The sequence below is a fragment of the Leuresthes tenuis genome, unplaced genomic scaffold (assembly GCF_036924035.1).
Source record: "Leuresthes tenuis unplaced genomic scaffold, fLeuTen1.0.hap1 SCAF_20, whole genome shotgun sequence".
In the NCBI taxonomy this organism is placed as follows: domain Eukaryota; kingdom Metazoa; phylum Chordata; class Actinopteri; order Atheriniformes; family Atherinopsidae; genus Leuresthes; species Leuresthes tenuis.
In genome coordinates this window covers 30,140,888-30,162,496 of record NW_027325374.1, presented here as the reverse complement: position 1 = coordinate 30,162,496, position 21,609 = coordinate 30,140,888, and positions in this window count along the sequence as shown.

The following is a 21,609-nucleotide window of genomic DNA, read 5'->3' as shown; positions in this document are numbered from 1 at the left end:
GGGCATCTGGTTAGGATTCCCCCTGGGCGCCTCCCTGGGGAGGTGTTCCGGGCACGTCCCACTGGGAGGAGGACCCGGGGGAGACCCAGGACACGTTGGAGAGACTATGTCTCTCGGCTGGCCTGGGAACGCCTCGGGGTCCCCCCGGAAGAGCTGGAGGAAGTGGCTGGGGACAGAGACGTCTGGGTTTCTCTGCTCAAGCTCCTGCCCCCGCGACCCGACCCCCGGATAAGCGGCAGATGACGGATGGATGGATGGATATATCCTCCACCAACCAGACTTACAACTCCCGACTAGGGTAGCAGAATTTCTAAGCATCTGCACCCCAAAACTACTATCAAAAATATATAAATTATTGTCTAAGATAGATGACACAATGTCTCTTCCATCCTCAAAATGGGAGGCAGATTTATCCATCAGTTCTGGTCATAGCTTCTAACCACAAATATGTTTGAACACCTTCATAATGACTCGAAATCCTAATTTACAGCTCATACAATACAAAATCCTTCATAGAACACACTATACAGGACAAAGGATGTTCAGGATGGGTCTAACACACTCAAACATCTGCTCACATTGCACAGATAACACACCTGATGATTATGCACATGCTTTGTGGTTTTGTGCGCCTGTCCAGAAGTTCTGGCTTGAAGTCTGTGAGGACCTATCAACATGGCTAAAGTGTAGCATCCCTGCATGCCCCACACTGTGCATACTGGGTGACTTAGACAACATCAACATGGAAATTAACTCAGCACACATGGTTCTCACAGTGTTATGTATCGCAAAGAAAACTATTCTCATGAACTGGAAAGCGAAGAACAATCTATGTATTAACCAGTTTAGAAATTTTCTTTTAGATTATATTAGCATGGAAACAATGTCTGCCTCCTCAAAACATCAATTGGCTGAATTTCATTCTCTCTGGTCCCCTCTGATTAGTTTTATCACATAGTGGTGGTGGTGGGTTGCTGGGTGATGGTGGGTCTCAGGCCCGGGCTGCTGCAACTGGTGTGACCGGGTGGTTTGTTTGATTGTTTTTTTATGTTGTTTGTTTGTTTTTTGTAGAGGTCCTCCGGGGTGGGGTTGGGTTGAGTGGGGTGGGGCGGGATGGGTACCTTCTGGGGGTACAGTAGCTCCCGGAATATGGTCGCTGCAGGCCCCGAGCCTGGTGGACATCAGGCCCTCCTGCCCATTGTTGGCTCCCAGGTAGCAGGGATACCTATTACAGCCAGTCCCTGGCTGCCCTCTCTGGGGGAGAGTAGCTCCCCCGGTATATATCCCCATACCCCTCTCCCTTCTGGCTCCTGTACACAGCACACACTCACACATGAAGGGTTTTGGGGGCGTGTGTGTTCGGTGGGGTGTAGTGGATGGGGCCACGTAGGTGGTCCCCTTTGGTTGCACTCTGCAGTTCCCTGCCCCTGTTTTAATTACACCTTAGACATTACTACTTATCAAACACACTCACACACACACATTAGGTCTTGGGGGGTGGTTACACTGAGTGGCATCTGGTGGGCGGGGCTCTTTGGGTATGTAGGCTGCTCCCAGTTCTACAAGTTTGGCTGCCCCTCAATTTTAATTGCTCACTATTAGAAAATATTGAAGAACCAGAAGGGTGAGGGGAGGGGTCTTCTTCGCACACCCCTGCTTCCTGGTGTCTGTTCGGGGCAGAAGGGGCCAGGAGGATTAATTAATTGTTCTGCTGGTTCGGGGTCTGTGGTGGCTGGGGGGTTGCTGGCCCCCTGGTGTGCCCGCTGCACTATACCCCAGCAGAGTCGAGGGAGGTAGGACGTGTGGATGTGTGGATGTATGGGACGTGAAAGTGTGTGTGGTAATGATTGGGCCTGGATCTGGGACTTGCTGTCGCCTGGCCTGCCTGTGCTTCTCCCGATGGGGCGTCAGCGTTGCCTCTCCCCACTACTCGCAACTTCACCCACCTGTGGGCACGTCTTGACTTCCAGGTCACCACTTGGCAAGGGCAAGGGCAAAGGCCACTTTGTGGCTGTCTGGGGCGCTTTGCCCTCCTGGGTATTGGGTGGGGCCTCTGCCGGGGGGTTTGGGGGCGCTCGGGCCCCTGGGGCCCGGGTCCAGTGCACGGCCCATGTCTGGGCGGCTGGGGCCTGGCGGGGTCGGTGGGCTGTTGCCCCTGGCTCCCGGAGGGCCTCTGCCCTATGCTTATGGGGGCTCTTTCCGGGGGCTTCCTCTGCAGTCTTCTGGGTGGATGCGTGGTTGCCCCTGCGGTGGGCTGCCTGGGTTCTGTGCTCTGTGGGGGCTGCTGGTGGCCTGGGTCTTGTGGCCCTCTCTGCCTGCTTCTGATTGCTTGGGGGGGGCTGTGGATTGTGGCCCTGTACGCTTATACACTCATAACTAAGCACGGTTATCATGTAGGTCCTGTGCCATGGGTGTTGCATGTTCTCACAGACACACACACACACACACATTCATTAGTCCAGTAGCATGGTCGCTAAGCAGTTGATGTATTATCATGTCGTCTCAGGTCATCTATATCCACAGCTGTGTTGTATGCGATTGCCGCTTCTTGTGCTTGTTTTTGGTTGTTTGTGTGTTTGTTTTTTCTCTGCTTGTCTGCTTTCAGGTGCTCCTGGTGGCGCTAAGGCTGGATTCCCCTCAGAGGCCATGGATTGTTGTCTGTTTTGTTTTTACAGGTGTAGCAGCTGGTTGTCTGGTTTTTGTTTCTATTTTTGTTCTGTTTCCTCTTCTTTCCTCTTCTTCTTTCCTTGTCCCCCGGTCCGGTTCAGTTCAGTTCATGTCATATATTGTAAACAGAAATAAATAAATGGGCATCAAGGGGAGCTTTACATTTATAAAACTTCCCTTGGCAAAGCAAATCTGTTTGGCATCAAAGGTATTCAGACTACAATTCTTCTGACATAATGCTGAACAGGACAAGGGGAAAAAAAAAAAAAAGTAAAGAAGACAGTTCTGCCGAAAGTCAGGGACTAGACCTGTTCTAAGTTCTATACTTTTTAAAAGGGGCATGTTTATCAACTATGGAATTAGAAGATTTACAAAAATGGTCAAGTGCTAGATCTTCATCTGAGATTTTAACAGTGTCATATAACTATTCAACAGATCAGTTAAAAAAAAGCCTGCTCATGGAGATGTTTCAGGATCTGGATACCAAGCGTGGACCTAATGTTTTCATTTTTGCAATTCTGATACAGGCTATTGAGCAGTGATAACTAACACCAAGTTCAGATACTGCGGATATTCTACCTTTGATTTGTTAAGATTGAGCCAATCAGGGACAACCTTGAAGGATCTCTTTGGTTTTGTAGGATCAGTAATTACCTGAGAAAGGTTGATATTGGTACACACCTTTTTTAAATTATCAGAGGCAGAGTTCAACTTGTTTAAATTAAAATTGCCACACAGAGATTGGGTTTAGGCCACATGCACACAGAATGACATCAACAAATATAAGAAATATTAAACATTTACACATAGATTTTTGAATACATGTAGAGGAATGATACTTTGAAATGTGCTCATTGCGGAGTTATGATCAGTTGAGTAATGAAGGTTGAACTATATGGGAAAGAGGTTCTATTCCCAGCATCATGATGGACACTCCTGATATAGAAGGTTTCGCTAACTCATTGGAATTGTTTTACTATTTTAATATGCATGTGCAATGAAGAATTGCTTGCTGCTGATAAATGCAAAGAAGAACAGCTTACACATAGATGCTCACATATAGGTTGCTGAATGCAATGAAGACCTGCTTATCCAGTAAAGTTCAATGTCAATGTGTAATATTCAATTAGGATTTGCAAAACAGTGAAGTTAAACAATGAATGGGTCCATAGTCGGTATGAGAAGACTACAGGAATATTTACCTGGGTGTACGTTCAAACAGAGATGAGAAAATCGCGATAAATAATTGTTTGTTTGTTTGTTAGTATGTATATGAATGTTATGTGTATAAACTGTGTTGAGTTATAGTTACTCAGTAGTGTCTCAGTGAAACAACCGACGGGGGATGCCTTGCGGTGACAACAAAAGCAGTGTTTTACTGATCAGTCAAGTTGCTCCAGTGTACTCCATACAAACTGGTTGGCTACTGAAGGGATAGAAAATGGGGAATTCTTGTTTTAAAGCAAACAAGGAATTAGATGGGAAAAATACATGTTTTAACGGGACCCAGACAATATTAAATACTCAGACAGATGGGAGAAGAAGTGTAGTTTTGTAGGAAATCACAAAATTATTACATAGAATTAGTGAAATCAATTGAAGAATGCCTTTCTGAAGAGCTGTTTACCACAGATGAGCAGCTTTGCGACCAAGCACATTGTAGATCGCTTTACTGCCAAAATGATCTAATTTAATGGATTGGTTTAGACATGCATAACAGCATTTTAAGAACAAAGAGAGAAACAAAAAGGGACAACGCTTCATGGTGGAAGGTGATGTATAAATAACTGTGTATATGATGAAGGGGGTGGCAACACCCATTCCGAAATCCCGCCATTCCGACATCCCGCTATTCCGACATCCCACCATTCCGACATACCACCATTCCGACATGCAAACGTCCCACCATTCCGACGTTCAAATGTCCCACCATTCCGACAAGGCTTTCTGTATAAGGAAATGTGTGTTACTCAACAGGTGAGTCCCTTCTTTCTGTTCATGCAATTTATATGTTTAACACATGTTTATAGACAAGCGTTATTAAAAACACAAAGTCTCGGCAACTGGAGGAGGAGAAGCAGTCCGCGGTGGTTTTCAATCACACACTCCAATGCCACTTGTTTCAACTTCCGAAAATTTAATCCAGGAAAAAAAGGCTTACAAACATGGACCAAAACGGCTCCATAACACGCACAAGAATCCAAAAGAAACGAAAATTAACTAAAAGAAAGCAAATAAACAGTATGAAGTGGTCAAAATTGGTTTTACGCATGCCTATGTGCGTCTGGCACATGCGTCTTCGGGCTCTCCCACATTGGTTTGTGGATGAAAGCTATATGTTCAGCTGTAATGTCATGTAAAAACAATCTCTACATGACATTTACTCCCAGGTGTGACCAGTTACGTCCTTAAAATATCAACAGGCTGTATAAAGCCTTGCGCAAAGGCTGTGTGTTTGTGCCAAATGCGCAAAGCCCATCCGCGCTTCCCAAAATTGGAGCGAGTACTCATAAATCACGTGAATAACATGAATAAACGGTTTTACTGCATTTTGTTGTGTTTTATACGTTCTATGCTGTCATTTCTCTCTTCTCCTATTGGCAAGGCAAGGCAGAGTGCTCGCAACTGTGTCCTGTGCCGTAGCCGTGATATCTGTTATTGCAATTATTACTTTTGCATATGATGACAGCGTGCAAAAGACGCATGGGCTCTGTGGAGAGCTCCGCTCCAGCTGGCTGCTGTGACAGCTCACTGACACTGTATTTCTGCTTAATCAGTTTCAGTCTCGCCAGAGTTACATTAATATCTGTATTTTTATATTTGAAATTCAGGGGATTTTGATAATAGATTATTAAAGTTTGTTTGCGAGGCTGTGGCCTCTGCATGTGCAAAGCTTGTGCGCCAAACTTTAGGGCGTATTTGCGCCGGCATATCATTAGTGCAAAATGTTTTGGGTAAAAAATAGGCTATTAAAAGGAACTGTCGGAATGGCGGTATGTTAAAAAAAACAAAAAACATACCGCCATTCCGACCATAGGAGGAAAAAAGTGTCGGAATGGTGGGACGTTTGATAAAAAATTAAGTGTCGCCATTCCGACAATTGGAGACCCATGTCGGAATGGCGAGATGTCGGAATGGCAGCATGTAACCATGATGAAGGAGAGACCATTTGAGCAGCACAGCCATTTCGCAGCACAGGGACAGCAGTCCAAGTTACAGGATCTCCCACGTGGTATCACCTGTCACATTGTGTCAAGGCATCAAAAGAAGAAAAAATCACCAAACTCAAGGACAAAAAGACGAAGACTCCGGTGAACGAAGAGAGAGGACTGACAAACCAGAAATACAAAAGGATTCTCGATATCAAGATCCAGAAGAAGAGGCTAACAATGCCACGAACACTTACGATGCTGGGAATGATGCCAGCAATGAACAGAGAAGAAGATTCAGTGTCATCAATCTGCAACACGTGCCTCTAATGAGGGGGTGAATATAGAATCCTCAACGATTACAACGTCTCTGGGAACTGTGACAAAAACAAGGTTTAAACCATTTTGATATATATTGTAACCTATTGGCTAAGGAATAGTGCTGAAAATGAGGTAAATCTAATCCACCATTGTCCTTGGTCTTCTGTAGGGTTTTTAAACTAATACGTGGTGGTTTGTTTTTCCACAGAAATTTGGAGATGCATGAATCTAGTTACTTAAACCAAGTAGCAGATGGTTTTATGGGGATCATTGAGAACAAATAGTTAACTTTTGGTAGTATCATCATTTTAATGGATGTAATTCTCCCCATAAGTGATATAGGTAAGGACTTCCAACGAGAGAGATCGTCCTCTACTGTCTTTAATAATTGCACATAATTTAGCTTTGTTAGCTCTGAGAGCCTGGAGGAAATGTTTATGCCTAAATATCTAATATTTCCTGACTGTAAAGTGATCGCAGGTATATTATGGACCCTACAGTTAATGGGCAGAACTGTGGTCTTAGACCAGTTGATAGAGTAGTCACAAAGTGTTGAGAATTTATTTATGAGTGTGATTGTGTGAGTGAGAGACGTCTGTGAGTTCTGAAGGAAAAGTAATACATCATCAGCATAAAGCATTATTTTATGCTCAATATTTTGGGATTAATTACTCACAAACGGGTAAGAAAAGGTAGTATTGCCAGACCATACATGATCAAAAAAGGGAGCGGAGGTCGTTCAGCTGCAAGAAGGTGTGAATGTCTTGTCCGGCATTCTAGTCTCTTCTAACACATTTTTCAGCAATTATGGTTGGACATTCACACCTACTCACAGCCGAACACTTCCGCTCCCGCATTTGATGGTGTATAGCCGGGCATTCTCACCCTTTCTCATCAGCTTTTTGCAAATTATGATCTGACATTCACACCTACTTGCAGTCGAACAGCTCTGCTCCCGCTTTTGATTATGTTTGGTTGGATATTCGAACCTTTTCTTAACTGCTTTTTACAAACTTTGGTCGGACGTTCACACCTTCTTGCAGCCGAACACATCCACTTCCACTTTTGATGGTATACATTTGGGCATTCGAACCTTTTCTTACCCGCTTTTTACAAACCGTGGTTGGACATTCAAACCTTCTTGTAGCCGAACACATCCACTCCTGCTTTTGTTGATGTATGGTTGGGCATTTTCACCTTTTCTTACCCATTTTTCAGTAATTATGGGTGGACATTCACACCTTCTTGCAGCTGAACAACTCTTCTCCCGCTTATGATCATGTGCGGTTTGATATTCGAAAATTTTCTTTCATGTTTTAAAGCAATTATTGATGGACATTCAAATCTTCTTGTAGCCGAACACATCCACTCCTGCTTTTGATGATGTATGGTTTGGCATTCGCACCTATTTTTTACCCATTTTTCAGGAATTTTGGGTGGACATTCAGACCTTCTTGCAGCCGAAAACCTCTGCTCCCTCTTTTGATCATACATTGTCGGGCATTCGCACCTTATCTTACCCGCTTTTTACAAACTATAGTCAGACATTCACACCTTGCAGCTGAACCACCTCCGCTCCCTGTTTTGATCATGTATGGTCTGGCAATACTACCTTTTCTTACCCGTTTGTGAGTAATTATGGCTGGACATTCACACCTACTTGCAGTCGAATAGCTCTGCTCCCGCTTTTGATTATGTTTGGTTGGATATTCGAACCTTTTCTTAACTGCTTTTTACAAACTTTGGTCGGACGTTAACACCTTCTTGCAGCCGAACACCTCCGCTTCCGCTTTTGATGGTATATATTCGGGCATTCGAACCTTTTCTTACCAGCTTTTTACAAACCATGGTTGGACTTTCACACCTTCTTGTAGCCGAACAACTCCGCTCCCCCTATTGATTGTGTACAGTCGGGTATTTTAACCTTTTCTTACCCGCTTTTTACCAACTATGGTCGGACATTCACACCGTCTTACAGCGGAACACCTCCGCTCCCGCTTTTGATCATACATTGTCGGGCATTCATACCTTTTCTTACCCGTTTTTTACAAATCATGGTCGGACTTTCACACATTCTTGTAGCCAAACACATCCGCTCCCGCTATTGATTGTGTACAGTCGGGTATTTTAACCTTTTCTTACCCACTTTTTACCAACTATGGTCGGACATTCACACCGTCTTACAGCGGAACATCTCCGCTCCCGCTTTTGATGGTGTATAGTCAGGCATTTGAACCTTTTCTTACCCGCTTTTTACAAACTATGGTCGGACATTCAAACCTTCTTGTAGCCGAAAACCTCTGCTCCCTCTTTTGATTATACATTGTCGTGCATTCGCACCTTATCTTACCCGCTTTTTACAAACTATAGTCAGACATTCACACCTTGGTGCTGAACCACCTCAGCTCCCTGTTTTGATCATGTATGGTCTGGCAATACTACCTTTTCTTACCCGTTTGTGAGTAATTATGGCTGGACATTCACACCTACTTGCAGTCGAACAGCTCTGCTCCCGCTTTTGATTATGTTTGGTCGGACATTCAAACCTTCTTGTAGCCAAAAACCTCCGCTCCCTCTTTTGATCATACATTGTCGGGCATTCGCACCTTTTCTTACCCGTTTTTTACAAACCATGGTCGGACTTTCACACATTCTTGTAGCCAAACACATCCGCTCCCGCTATTGATTGTGTACAGTCGGGTATTTTAACCTTTTCTTACCCACTTTTTACCAACTATGGTCGGACATTCACACCTTACAGCGGAACACCTCCGCTCCCTCTTTTGATGGTGTATGTTTGGGCATTCGAACCTTTTCTTACCCGCTTTTTACAAACAATGCTCGGACATTCAAACCTTCTTGTAGCCGAACACATCCACTCCTTCTTTTGATGATGTATGCTTGGGCATTCAAACCTACTTTTTACCCGCTTTTCATTAATTTTGGGTGGACATTCACACCTTGTCACAGCCAAACACCTCCGCTCCCTGTTTTGATCATGTATGGTTGGACATTCGCACCTTTTCTCACCCGCTTTTTGCAAACTATGGTCGGCTGTTCACAGCTTCCTCTCCACCATACTTGTATGGTGGGATATTCACACCCACTTGCATCCGAAGACCTTTTGTTGATATTTAGTTGGTCATTCGCAGCTTACCCGCTTTTGGCAAACTATGGCCTTCTTGCAGCCAAACACCTCTGATCTCGCTTTTGATAATGTTTGGTTGGATATTCGAAACTTTTCTTAACTGCTTTTTACAAACTTTGGTAGGACGTTCAAACTTTCAAGCAGCCGAACACCTCCGCTTCTGCTTTTGATGTTGTATATTCGGGCATACAAACCTTTTCTTACCCACTTTTTACAAACCATGGTCAGAGTTTCACTCTTTGTTGCTGAACAACTCCGCTCCCTCTTTTGATTGTGTACAGTCGGGTATTTTCACCTTTTCTTACCTGCTTTTTACAAACTTTGGTCGGACATTCAAACCTTCTTGTAGCCGAACACATCCACTCCTGCTTTTGATGATGTATGGTTGGGCATTCGCACCTTTTCTTACCCATTTTTCAGTAATTATTGGTGGACATTCAGACCTTCTTGCAGCTGAACACCTCTGCTCCCTCTTTTGATCATACATTGTCGGGCATTCGCACCTTGTCTTACCCGCTTTTTACAAACTTTAGTCAGACATTCACACCTTGCAGCTGAACCACCTCCGCTCCCTGTTTTGATCATGTATGGTCTGGCAATACTACCTTTTCTTACCCATTTGTGAGTAATTATGGCTGGACATTCACACCTACTTGCAGCCGAACACCACCTCTCCCGCTTTTGATGATGTATTGTCCGGCATTCTAGTCTCTTCTAACACATTTTTCAGCAATTATGGTCGGACATTCACACCTACTCACAGCCAAACACTTCCGCTCCCGCATTTGATGGTGTATAGCCGGGCATTCTCACCCTTTCTCATCAGCTTTTTGCAAATTATGATCTGACATTCACACCTACTTGCAGTCGAACAGCTCTGCTCCCGCTTTTGATTATGTTTGGTTGGATATTCGAACCTTTTCTTAACTGCTTTTTACAAACTTTGGTCGGACGTTCACACCTTCTTGCAGCCGAACACCTCCACTTCCACTTTTGATGGTATATATTCGGGCATTCGAACCTTTTCTTACCCGCTTTTTACAAACCGTGGTCGGACTTTCACACCTTCTTGTAGCCGAACAACTCCGCTCCCGCTATTGATTGTGTACAGTCGGGTATTTTAACCTTTTCTTACCCGCTTTATACCAACTATGGTCGGACATTTACACCTTCTTACAGCGGAACACCTCCGCTCCCTCTTTTGATGGTCTATGTTTGGGCATTCGAACCTTTTCTTACCCGCTTTTTACAAACTATGGTCGGACATTCAAACCTTCTTCTAGCCGAACACATCCACTCCTGCTTTTGATGATGTATGGTTTGGCATTCGCACCCTTTTTTTACCCATTTTCAGCAATTATGGGTGGACATTCAGACCTTCTTGCAGCCGAAAACCTCCGCTCCCTCTTTTGATCATGCATTGTCGGGCATTCGCACCTTGTCTTACCCGCTTTTTATAAACTTTAGTTGGACATTCACACCTTCTTGCAGCTGAACGACCTCCGCTCCCTTTTTTGATCATGTATGGTCTGGCAATACTACCTTTTCTTACCCGTTTGTGAGTAATTAATCCCAAAATATTGAGCATAAAATAAGTCTTTATGCTGATGATGTATTACTTTTCCTTCAGAACTCACAGACGTCTCTCACTCACACGATCACACTCATAAATAAATTCTCAACACTTTCTGACTACTCTATCAACTGGTCTAAGACCACAGTTCTGCCCATTAACTGTAGGGTCCATAATATACCTGCGATCACTTTACAGTCAGGAAATATTAGATATTTAGGCATAAACATTTCCTCCAGGCTCTCAGAGCTAACAAAGCTAAATTATGTGCAATTATTAAAGACAGTAGAGGACGATCTCTCTCGTTGGAAGTCCTTACCTATATCACTTATGGGGAGAATTACATACATTTGTTCTCAATGATCCCCATAAAACCATCTGCTACTTGGTTTAAGTAACTAGATTCATGCATCTCCAAATTTCTGTGGAAAAACAAACCACCACGTATTAGTTTAAAAACCCTACAGAAGACCAAGGACAATGGTGGATTAGATTTACCTCCTTTTCAGCACTATTCCTTAGCCAATAGGTTACAATATATATCAAAATGGTTTAAACCTTGTTTTTGTCACAGTTCCCAGAGACGTTGTAATCGTTGAGGATTCTATATTCACCCCCTCATTAGAGGCACGTGTTGCAGATTGATGACACTGAATCTTCTTCTCTGTTCATTGCTGGCATCATTCCCAGCATCGTAAGTGTTCGTGGCATTGTTAGCCTCTTCTTCTGGATCTTGATATCGAGAATCTTTTTGTATTTCTGGTTTGTCAGTACTCTCTACAAAACCAAAGAGATCCTTCAAGGTTGTCCCTGATTGGCTCAATCTTAACAAATCAAAGGTAGAAAATCCGCAGTATCTGAACTTGGTGTTAGTTATCACTGCTCAATAGCCTGTATCAGAATTGCAAAAATGAAAACATTAGGTCCACGCTTGGTATCCAGATCCTGAAACATCTCCATGAGCAGGCTTTTTTTTAACTGATCTGTTGAATAGTTATATGACACTGTTAAAATCCCAGATGAAGATCTAGCACTTAACCATTTTTGTAAATCTTCTAATTCCACAGTTGATAAACACGCCCCTTTTAAAAAGTATAGAACTTAGAACATGTCTATCCCTGGCTTTCGGCAGAACTGTCTTCTTTACTTTTTTTTCCCCTTGTCCTGTTCAGCATTATGTCAGAAGAATTGTAGTCTGAATACCTTTGATGCCAAACAGATTTGTTTGGCCAAGGGAAGTTTTATAAATGTAAAGCTCCCCTTGATGCACATTTATTTATTTCTGTTTACAATATATGACATGAACTGAACTGAACCGGACCGGGGGACAAGGAAAGAAGAAGAGGAAAGAAGAGGAAACAGAACAAAAATAGAAACAAAAACCAGACAACCAGCTGCTACACCTGTAAAAAACAAAACAGACAACAATCCATGGCCTATGAGGGGAATCCAGCCTTAGTGCCACCAGGAGCACCTGAAAGCAGACAAGCAGAGAAAAAACAAGCACACGAACAAACAAAAACAAGCACAAGAAGCGTCAATCGCATACAACACAGCTGTGGATATAGATGACCTGAGACGACATGATAATACATCAACTGCTTAGTGACCATGCTACTGGACTAATGAATGTGTGTGTGTGTGTGTGAGAACATGCAACACCCATGGCACAGGACCTACATGATAACCGTGCTTAGTTATGAGTGTATAAGCGTACAGGGCCACAATCCACAGGCTAAGTTTCACTGAGGTTAAACTAATTGATCAATTTTGGTTCTGTTTATATTAATATGAATATAATTGATGATTGAGGCTGGGTTTCACTGAGGTTAAGCATTGTGATCAATGTTGGTTCTCTTTATACTAATATGAATATAATTGATGAATGAGTCTGGGTTTCAAAGAGGTTAAACTAATTGATCGATGTTGGTTCTGTTTATATTAATATGAATATAATTGATGAATGAGGCTGGGTTTCACTGAGGTTCAGCTTTGTGATCAATGTTGGTTCTGTTTATATTAATATGAATATAATTGATGAATGAGGCTGGGTTTCACAGAGGTTAAGCTTTGTGATCAATGTTGGTTCTGTTTATATTACTATGAATATAACTGATGAATGAGGCTGGGTTTCACTGAGGTTCAGCTTTGTGGTCAATGTTGGTTCTGTTTATATTAATATGAATATAATTGAGGAATGAGGCTGGGTTTCACTGAGGTTCAGCTTTGTGATCAACGTTGGTTCTGTATATATTTATATGAATATAATTAATGAATGAGGCTGTTTTTCAAAGAAGTTAAACTCATTGATCAATGTTGGTTCTGTTTATATTAATATGAATATAATTGATGAATAAGAGTGGGTTTCAATGAGGTTAAACTCATTGATCAATGTTGGTTCTGTTTATATTAATATGAATATAACTGATGAATGAGGCTGGATTTCAATGAGATTCAGCTTTGTGATCAATGTTGGTTCTGTTTATATTAATATGAATATAATTAATGAATGAGGCTGTTTTTCAAAGAAGTTAAACTCATTGATCAATGTTGGTTCTGTTTATATTAATATGAATATAATTGATGTATGAGGCTGGGTTTCACTGAGGTTCATCTTTGTGATCAATGTTGCTTCTGTTTATATTAATATGAATAAAATTGAGGAATGAGGCTGGGTTTCACTGAGGTTAAACTCATTGATCAATGTTGGTTCTGTTTATATTAATATGAATAAAATTGAGGAATGAGGCTGCTTTTCACTGAGGTTAAACTCATTGATCAATGTAGGTTCTGTTTATATTAATATGAATAAAATTGAGGAATGAGGCTGCTTTTCACTGAGGTTAAACTCATTGATCAATGTTGTTTCTGTTTATATTAATATGAATATAATTGATGAATGAGGCTGGGTTTCAATGAGGTTCAGCTTTGTGATCAATGTTGGTTCTGTTTATATTAATATGATATAATTGAGGAATGAGGCTGGGTTTCACTGAGGTTAAACTCATTGATCAATGTTGGTTCTGTTAATACTAATATGAATATAATTGAGGAATGAGGCTGTGTTTCATTGACGTTAAACTCATTGATCAATGTTGCTTCTGTTTATATTAATATGAATAAAATTGATGAATGAGGCTGGGTTTCACTGAGGTTCAGCTTTGTGATCAATGTTGGTTCTGTTTATATTAATATGAATATAATTGATGAATGAGGCTGGGTTTCACTGAGGTTCAGCATTGTGATCAATGTTGGTTCTGTTTATATTGATATGAATATAATTGAGGAAGGAGGCTGCGTTTCACTGAGGTTAAACTAATTGATCAATGTTGGTTCTGTTTATATTAATATGAATATGATTGAGGAAGGAGGCTGCGTTTCACTGAGGTTAAACTAATTGATCAATGTTGGTTCTGTTTATATTAATATGAATATGATTGATGAATGAGAGTGGGTTTCACTGAGGTTCAGCTTTGTGATCAATGTTGGTTCTGTATATATTTATATGATTATAATTAATAAATGAGGCTGTTTTTCAATGAGGTTAAACTCATTGATCAATGTTGGTTCTGTTTATAATAATATGAATATAACTGATGAATGAGGCTGGGTTTCAATGAGGTTCAGCTTTGTGATCAATGTTGGTTCTGTTTATATTAATATGAATATAACTGATGAATGAGGCTGGGTTTCACTGAGGTTCAGCTTTGTGATCAATGTTGGTTCTGTATATATTTATATGAATATAATTAATGAATGAGGCTGTTTTTCAAAGAAGTTAAACTCATTGATCAATGTTGGTTCTGTTTATATTAATATGAATATAATTGATGTATGAGGCTGGGTTTCACTGAGGTTCAGCTTTGTGATCAATGTTGGTTCTGTTTATATGAATATGAATATAATTGAGGAATGAGGCTGGGTTTCACTGAGGTTAAACTCATTGATCAATGTTGGTTCTGTTAATACTAATATGAATATAATTGAGGAATGAGGCTGTGTTTCACTGACGTTAAACTCATTGATCAATGTTGCTTCTGTTTATATTAATATGAATAAAATTGATGAATGAGGCTGGGTTTCACTGAGGTTCAGCTTTGTGATCAATGTCGGTTCTGTTTATATTAATATGAATATAATTGATGAATGAGGCTGGGTTTCACTGAGGTTCAGCTTTGTGGCCAATGCTTGTTCTGTTTATATTAATATGTATATAATTGATGAATGAGGCTGGGTTTCACTGAGGTTCAGCGTTGTGATCAATGTTGGTTCTGTTTATATTAATATGAATATAATTGAGGAATGAGGCTCCGTTTCACTGAGGTTAAACTAATTGATCAATGTTGGTTCTGTTTATATTAATATGAATATAATTGATGAATGAGGCTGGGTTTCACTGAGGTTCAGCATTGTGATCAATGTTGGTTCTGTTTATATTAATATGAATATAATTGAGGGAGGAGGCTGCGTTTCACTGAGGTTAAACTAATTGATCAATGTTGGTTCTGTTTATATTAATATGAATATAATTGATGAATGAGGGTGGGTTTCACTGAGGTTCAGCTTTGTTATCAATGTTGGTTCTGTATATATTTATATGATTATAATTAATAAATGAGGCTGTTTTTCAATGAGGTTAAACTCATTGATCAATGTTGGTTCTGTTTATAATAATATGAATATAACTGATGAATGAGACTGGGTTTCAATGAGGTTCAGCTTTGTGATCAATGTTGGTTCTGTTTATATTAATATGAATATAACTGATGAATGAGGCTGGGTTTCACTGAGGTTCAGCTTTGTGATCAATGTTGGTTCTGTATATATTTATATGAATATAATTAATGAATGAGGCTGTTTTTCAAAGAAGTTAAACTCATTGATCAATGTTGGTTCTGTTTATATTAATATGAATATAATTGATGTATGAGGCTGGGTTTCACTGAGGTTCAGCTTTGTGATCAATGTTGGTTCTGTTTATATGAATATGAATATAATTGAGGAATGAGGCTGGGTTTCACTGAGGTTAAACTCATTGATCAACGTTGGTTCTGTTTATACTAATATGAATATAATTGATGAATGAGTCTGGGGTTCAAAGAGGTTAAACTAATTGATCAATGTTGGTTCTGTTTATATTAATATGAATATAATTGATGAATGAGGCTGGGTTTCACTGAGGTTCAGCTTTGTGATCAATGTTGGTTCTGTTTATATTAATATGAATATAATTGATGAATGAGGCTGGGTTTCACTGAGGTTAAGCTTTGTGATCAATGTTGGTTCTGTTTATATTACTATGAATATAACTGATGAATGAGGCTGGGTTTCACTGAGGTTCAGCTTTGTGGTCAATGTTGGTTCTGTTTATATTAATATGAATATAATTGAAGAATGAGGCTGGGTTTCACTGAGGTTAAACTCATTGATCAATGTTGGTTCTGTTTATATTTATATGAATATAATTGATGAATAAGAGTGGGTTTCAATGAGGTTAAACTCATTGATCAATGTTGGTTCTCTTTATATTAATATGAATATAACTGATGAATGAGGCTGGGTTTCAATGAGGTTCAGCTTTGTGATCAATGTTGGTTCTGTTTATATTCATATAAATATAATTGATGAATGAGGCTGGGTTTCACTGAGGTTCAGCTTTGTGATCAATGTTGGTTCTGTTTATATTAATATGAATATAATTGATGAATGAGGCTGGGTTTCACTGAGGTTAAACTCATTGATCAATGTTGGTTCTGTTTATATTTATATGAATATAATTGATGAATAAGGCTGGGTTTCAATGAGGTTAAACTCATTGATCAATGTTGGTTCTGTTTATACTAATATGAATATAATTGAGGAATGAGGCTGCGTTTCACTGAGGTTAAACTCATTGATCAATGTTGGTTCTGTTTATATTAATATCAATATAACTGATGTATGAGGCTGCTTTTCACTGAGGTTCAGCTTTGTGATCAATGTTGGTTCTGTTTATATTAATATGAATATAATTGATGAATGAGGCTGGGTTTCACTGAGGTTAAACTCATTGATCAACGTTGGTTCTGTTTATATTAATATGAATATAATTGATGAATAAGAGTGGGTTTCAATGAGGTTAAACTCATTGATCAATGTTGGTTCTGTTTATATTAATATGAATATAACTGATGAATGAGGCTGGGTTTCACTGAGGTTCAGCTTTGTGATCAATGTTGGTTCTGTTTATATTAATATGAATATAATTGATGAATGAGGCTGGGTTTCACTGAGGTTAAACTCATTGATCAATGTTGGTTCTGTTTATATTTATATGAATATAATTGATGAATAAGGCTGGGTTTCAATGAGGTTAAACTCATTGATCAATGTTGGTTCTGTTTATACTAATATGAATATAATTGAGGAATGAGGCTGCGTTTCACTGAGGTTAAACTCATTGATCAATGTTGGTTCTGTTTATATTAATATCAATATAACTGATGTATGAGGCTGCTTTTCACTGAGGTTCAGCTTTGTGATCAATGTTGGTTCTGTTTATATTAATATGAATATAATTGATGAATGAGGCTGGGTTTCACTGAGGTTAAACTCATTGATCAACGTTGGTTCTGTTTATATTAATATGAATATAATTGATGAATAAGAGTGGGTTTCAATGAGGTTAAACTCATTGATCAATGTTGGTTCTGTTTATATTAATATGAATATAACTGATGAATGAGGCTGGGTTTCAATGAGGTTCAGCTTTGTGATCAATGTTGGTTCTGTTTATATTAATATGAATATAAATGATGAATGAGGCTGGGTTTCACTGAGGTTCAGCTTTGTGGTCAATGTTGGTTCTGTTTATATTAATATGAATATAATTGATGAATGAGGCTGGGTTTCACTGAGGTTAAACTCATTGATCAATGTTGGTTCTGTTTATATTAATATGAATATAATTGATGAATGAGGCTGGGTTTCACTGAGGTTAAACTCATTGATCAATGTTGGTTCTGTTTATATTTATATGAATATAATTGATGAATAAGGCTGGGTTTCAATGAGGTTAAACTCATTGATCAATGTTGGTTCTGTTTATACTAATATGAATATAATTGAGGAATGAGGCTGCGTTTCACTGAGGTTAAACTCATTGATCAATGTTGGTTCTGTTTATATTAATATCAATATAACTGATGTATGAGGCTGCTTTTCACTGAGGTTCAGCTTTGTGATCAATGTTGGTTCTGTTTATATTAATATGAATATAATTGATGAATGAGGCTGGGTTTCACTGAGGTTAAACTCATTGATCAACGTTGGTTCTGTTTATATTAATATGAATATAATTGATGAATAAGAGTGGGTTTCAATGAGGTTAAACTCATTGATCAATGTTGGTTCTGTTTATATTAATATGAATATAACTGATGAATGAGGCTGGGTTTCAATGAGGTTCAGCTTTGTGATCAATGTTGGTTCTGTTTATATTAATATGAATATAAATGATGAATGAGGCTGGGTTTCACTGAGGTTCAGCTTTGTGGTCAATGTTGGTTCTGTTTATATTAATATGAATATAATTGATGAATGAGGCTGGGTTTCACTGAGGTTAAACTCATTGATCAATGTTGGTTCTGTTTATATTAATATGAATATAATTGATGAATAAGAGTGGGTTTCAATGAGGTTAAACTCATTGATCAATGTTGGTTCTGTTTATATTAATATGAATATAATTGATGAATGAGGCTGGGTTTCACTGAGGTTAAACTCATTGATCAATGTTGGTTCTGTTTATATTAATATGAATATAATTGATGAATGAGGCTGCTTTTCACTGAGGTTCAGCTTTGTGATCAATGTTGGTTCTGTTTATATTAATATGAATATAATTGATGAATAAGGCTGGGTTTCAATGAGGTTAAACTCATTGATCAATGTTGGTTCTGTTTATACTAATATGAATATAATTAAGGAATGAGGCTGCGTTTCACTGAGGTTAAACTCATTGATCAATGTTGGTTCTGTTTATATTAATATGAATATAATTGATGAATGAGGCTGGGTTTCACTGAGGTTCAGCTTTGTGATCAATGTTGGTTCTGTTTATATGAATATGAATATAATTGAGGAATGAGGCTGGGTTTCACTGAGGTTAAACTCATTGATCAATGTTGGTTCTGTTTATATTAATATGAATATAATTGAGGATTGAGGCTGCTTGTCACTGACGTTAAACTCATTGATCAATGTTGGTTCTGTTTATATTAATATGAATATAATTGATGAATGAGGCTGGGTTTCACTGAGGTACAGCTTTGTGATCAATGTTGGTTCTGTTTATATTAATATGAATATAATTGATGAATGAGGCTGGGTTTCACTGAGGTTCAGCTTTGTGGCCAATGTTTTGTTTCTATTAATATGAATATAATTGATGAATGAGGCTGGGTTTCACTGAGGTTCAGCTTTGTGGTCCATGTTTTCTCAGTTTCTATTAATATGAATATAATTGATGAATGAGGCTGGGTTTCACTGAGGTTAAACTCATTGATCAATGTTGGTTCTGTTTATATTAATATGAATAAAATTGAGGAATGAGGCTGGGTTTCACTGAGGTTAAACTCATTGATCAATGTTGGTTCTGTTTATATTAATATGAATATAATTGATGAATGAGGCTGTGTTTCACTGAGGTTATGCTTTGTGGCCAATGCTGGTTCTGTTTCTATTAATATGAATATAATTGATGAATGAGGCTGGGTTTCACTGAGGTTCAGCTTTGTGGTCCATGTTTGTTCTGTTTCTATTAATATGAATATAATTGATGAATGAGGCTGGGTTTCACTGAGGTTAAGCTTTGTGATCAATGTTGGTTCTGTATATATTTATATGAATATAATTAATGAATGAGGCTGTTTTTCAAAGAAGTTAAACTCATTGATCAATGTTGGTTCTGTTTATATTAATATGAATATAATTGATGTATGAGGCTGGGTTTCACTGAGGTTCAGCTTTGTGATCAATGTTGCTTCTGTTTATATTAATATGAATACAATTGAGGAATGAGGCTGGGTTTCACTGAGGTTAAACTCATTGATCAATGTTGGTTCTGTTTATATTAATATGAATAAAATTGAGGAATGATGCTGCTTTTCACTGAGGTTAAACTCATTGATCAATGTTGTTTCTGTTTATATTAATATGATATAATTGAGGAATGAGGCTGGGTTTCACTGAGGTTAAACTCATTGATCAATGTTGGTTCTGTTTATACTAATATGAATATAATTGATGAATGAGTCTGGGTTTCAAAGAGGTTAAACTAATTGATCAGTGTTGGTTCTGTTTATATTAATATGATATAATTGAGGAATGAGGCTGGGTTTCACTGAGGTTAAACTAATTGATCAATGTTGGTTCTGTTTATACTAATATGAATATAATTGAGGAATGAGGCGGCGTTTCACTAACGTTAAACTCATTGATCAATGTTGCTTCTGTTTATATTAATATGAATATAATTGATGAATGAGGCTGGGTTTCACTGAGGTTCAGCTTTGTGATCAATGTCGGTTCTGTTTATATTAGTATGAATATATTTGATGAATGAGGCTGGGTTTCACTGAGGTTCAGCTTTGTGGTCAATACTTGTTCTGTTTATATTAATATGAATATAATTGATGAATGAGGCTGGGTTTCACTGAGGTTCAGCTTTGTGGTCCATGTTTGTTCAGTTTCTATTAATATGAATATAATTGATGAATGAGGCTGGGTTTCACTGAGGTTAAACTCATTGATCAATGTTGGTTCTGTTTATATTAATATGAATAAAATTGAGGAATGAGGCTGCTTTTCACTGAGGTAAAACTCATTGATCAATGTTGGTTCTGTTTATATTAATATGAATATAATTGATGAATGAGGCTGGGTTTCACTGAGGTTCAGCTTTGTGGCCAATGCTGGTTCTGTTTCTATTAATATGAATATAATTGATGAATGAGGCTGGGTTTCACTGAGGTTAAGCTTTGTGATCAATGTTGGTTCTGTTTATACTAATATGCATATAATTGATGAATGAGTCTGGGTTTCAAAGAGGTTAAACTAATTGATCAATGTTGGTTCTGTTTATATTAATATGAATATAATTGATGAATAAGAGTGGGTTTCAATGAGGTTAAACTCATTGATCAATGTTGGATCTGTTTATATTAATATGAATATAAGTGATGAATGAGGCTGGGTTTCCAAGAGGTTCAGCTTTGTGATCAATGTTGGTTCTGTATATATTTATATGAATATAATTAATGAATGAGGCTGTTTTTCAAATAAATTAAACTCATTGATCAATGTTGGTTCTGTTTATATTAATATGAATATAATTGATGAATGAGGCTGGATTTCACTGAGGTTCAGCTTTGTGATCAATGTTGGTTCTGTTTATACTAATATGCATATAATTGATGAATGAGTCTGGGTTTCAAAGAGGTTAAACTAATTGATCAATGTTGGTTCTGTTTGTATTAATATGAATATAATTGATGAATAAGAGTGGGTTTCAATGAGGTTAAACTCATTGATCAATGTTGGATCTGTTTATATTAATATCAATATAATTGATGAATGAGGCTGGGTTTCACTGAGGTTCAGCTTTGTGATCAATGTTGCTTCTGTTTATATTAATATGAATACAATTGAGGAATGAGGCTGGGTTTCACTGAGGTTCAGCTTTGTGACCAATGTTGGTTCTGTTTATATTA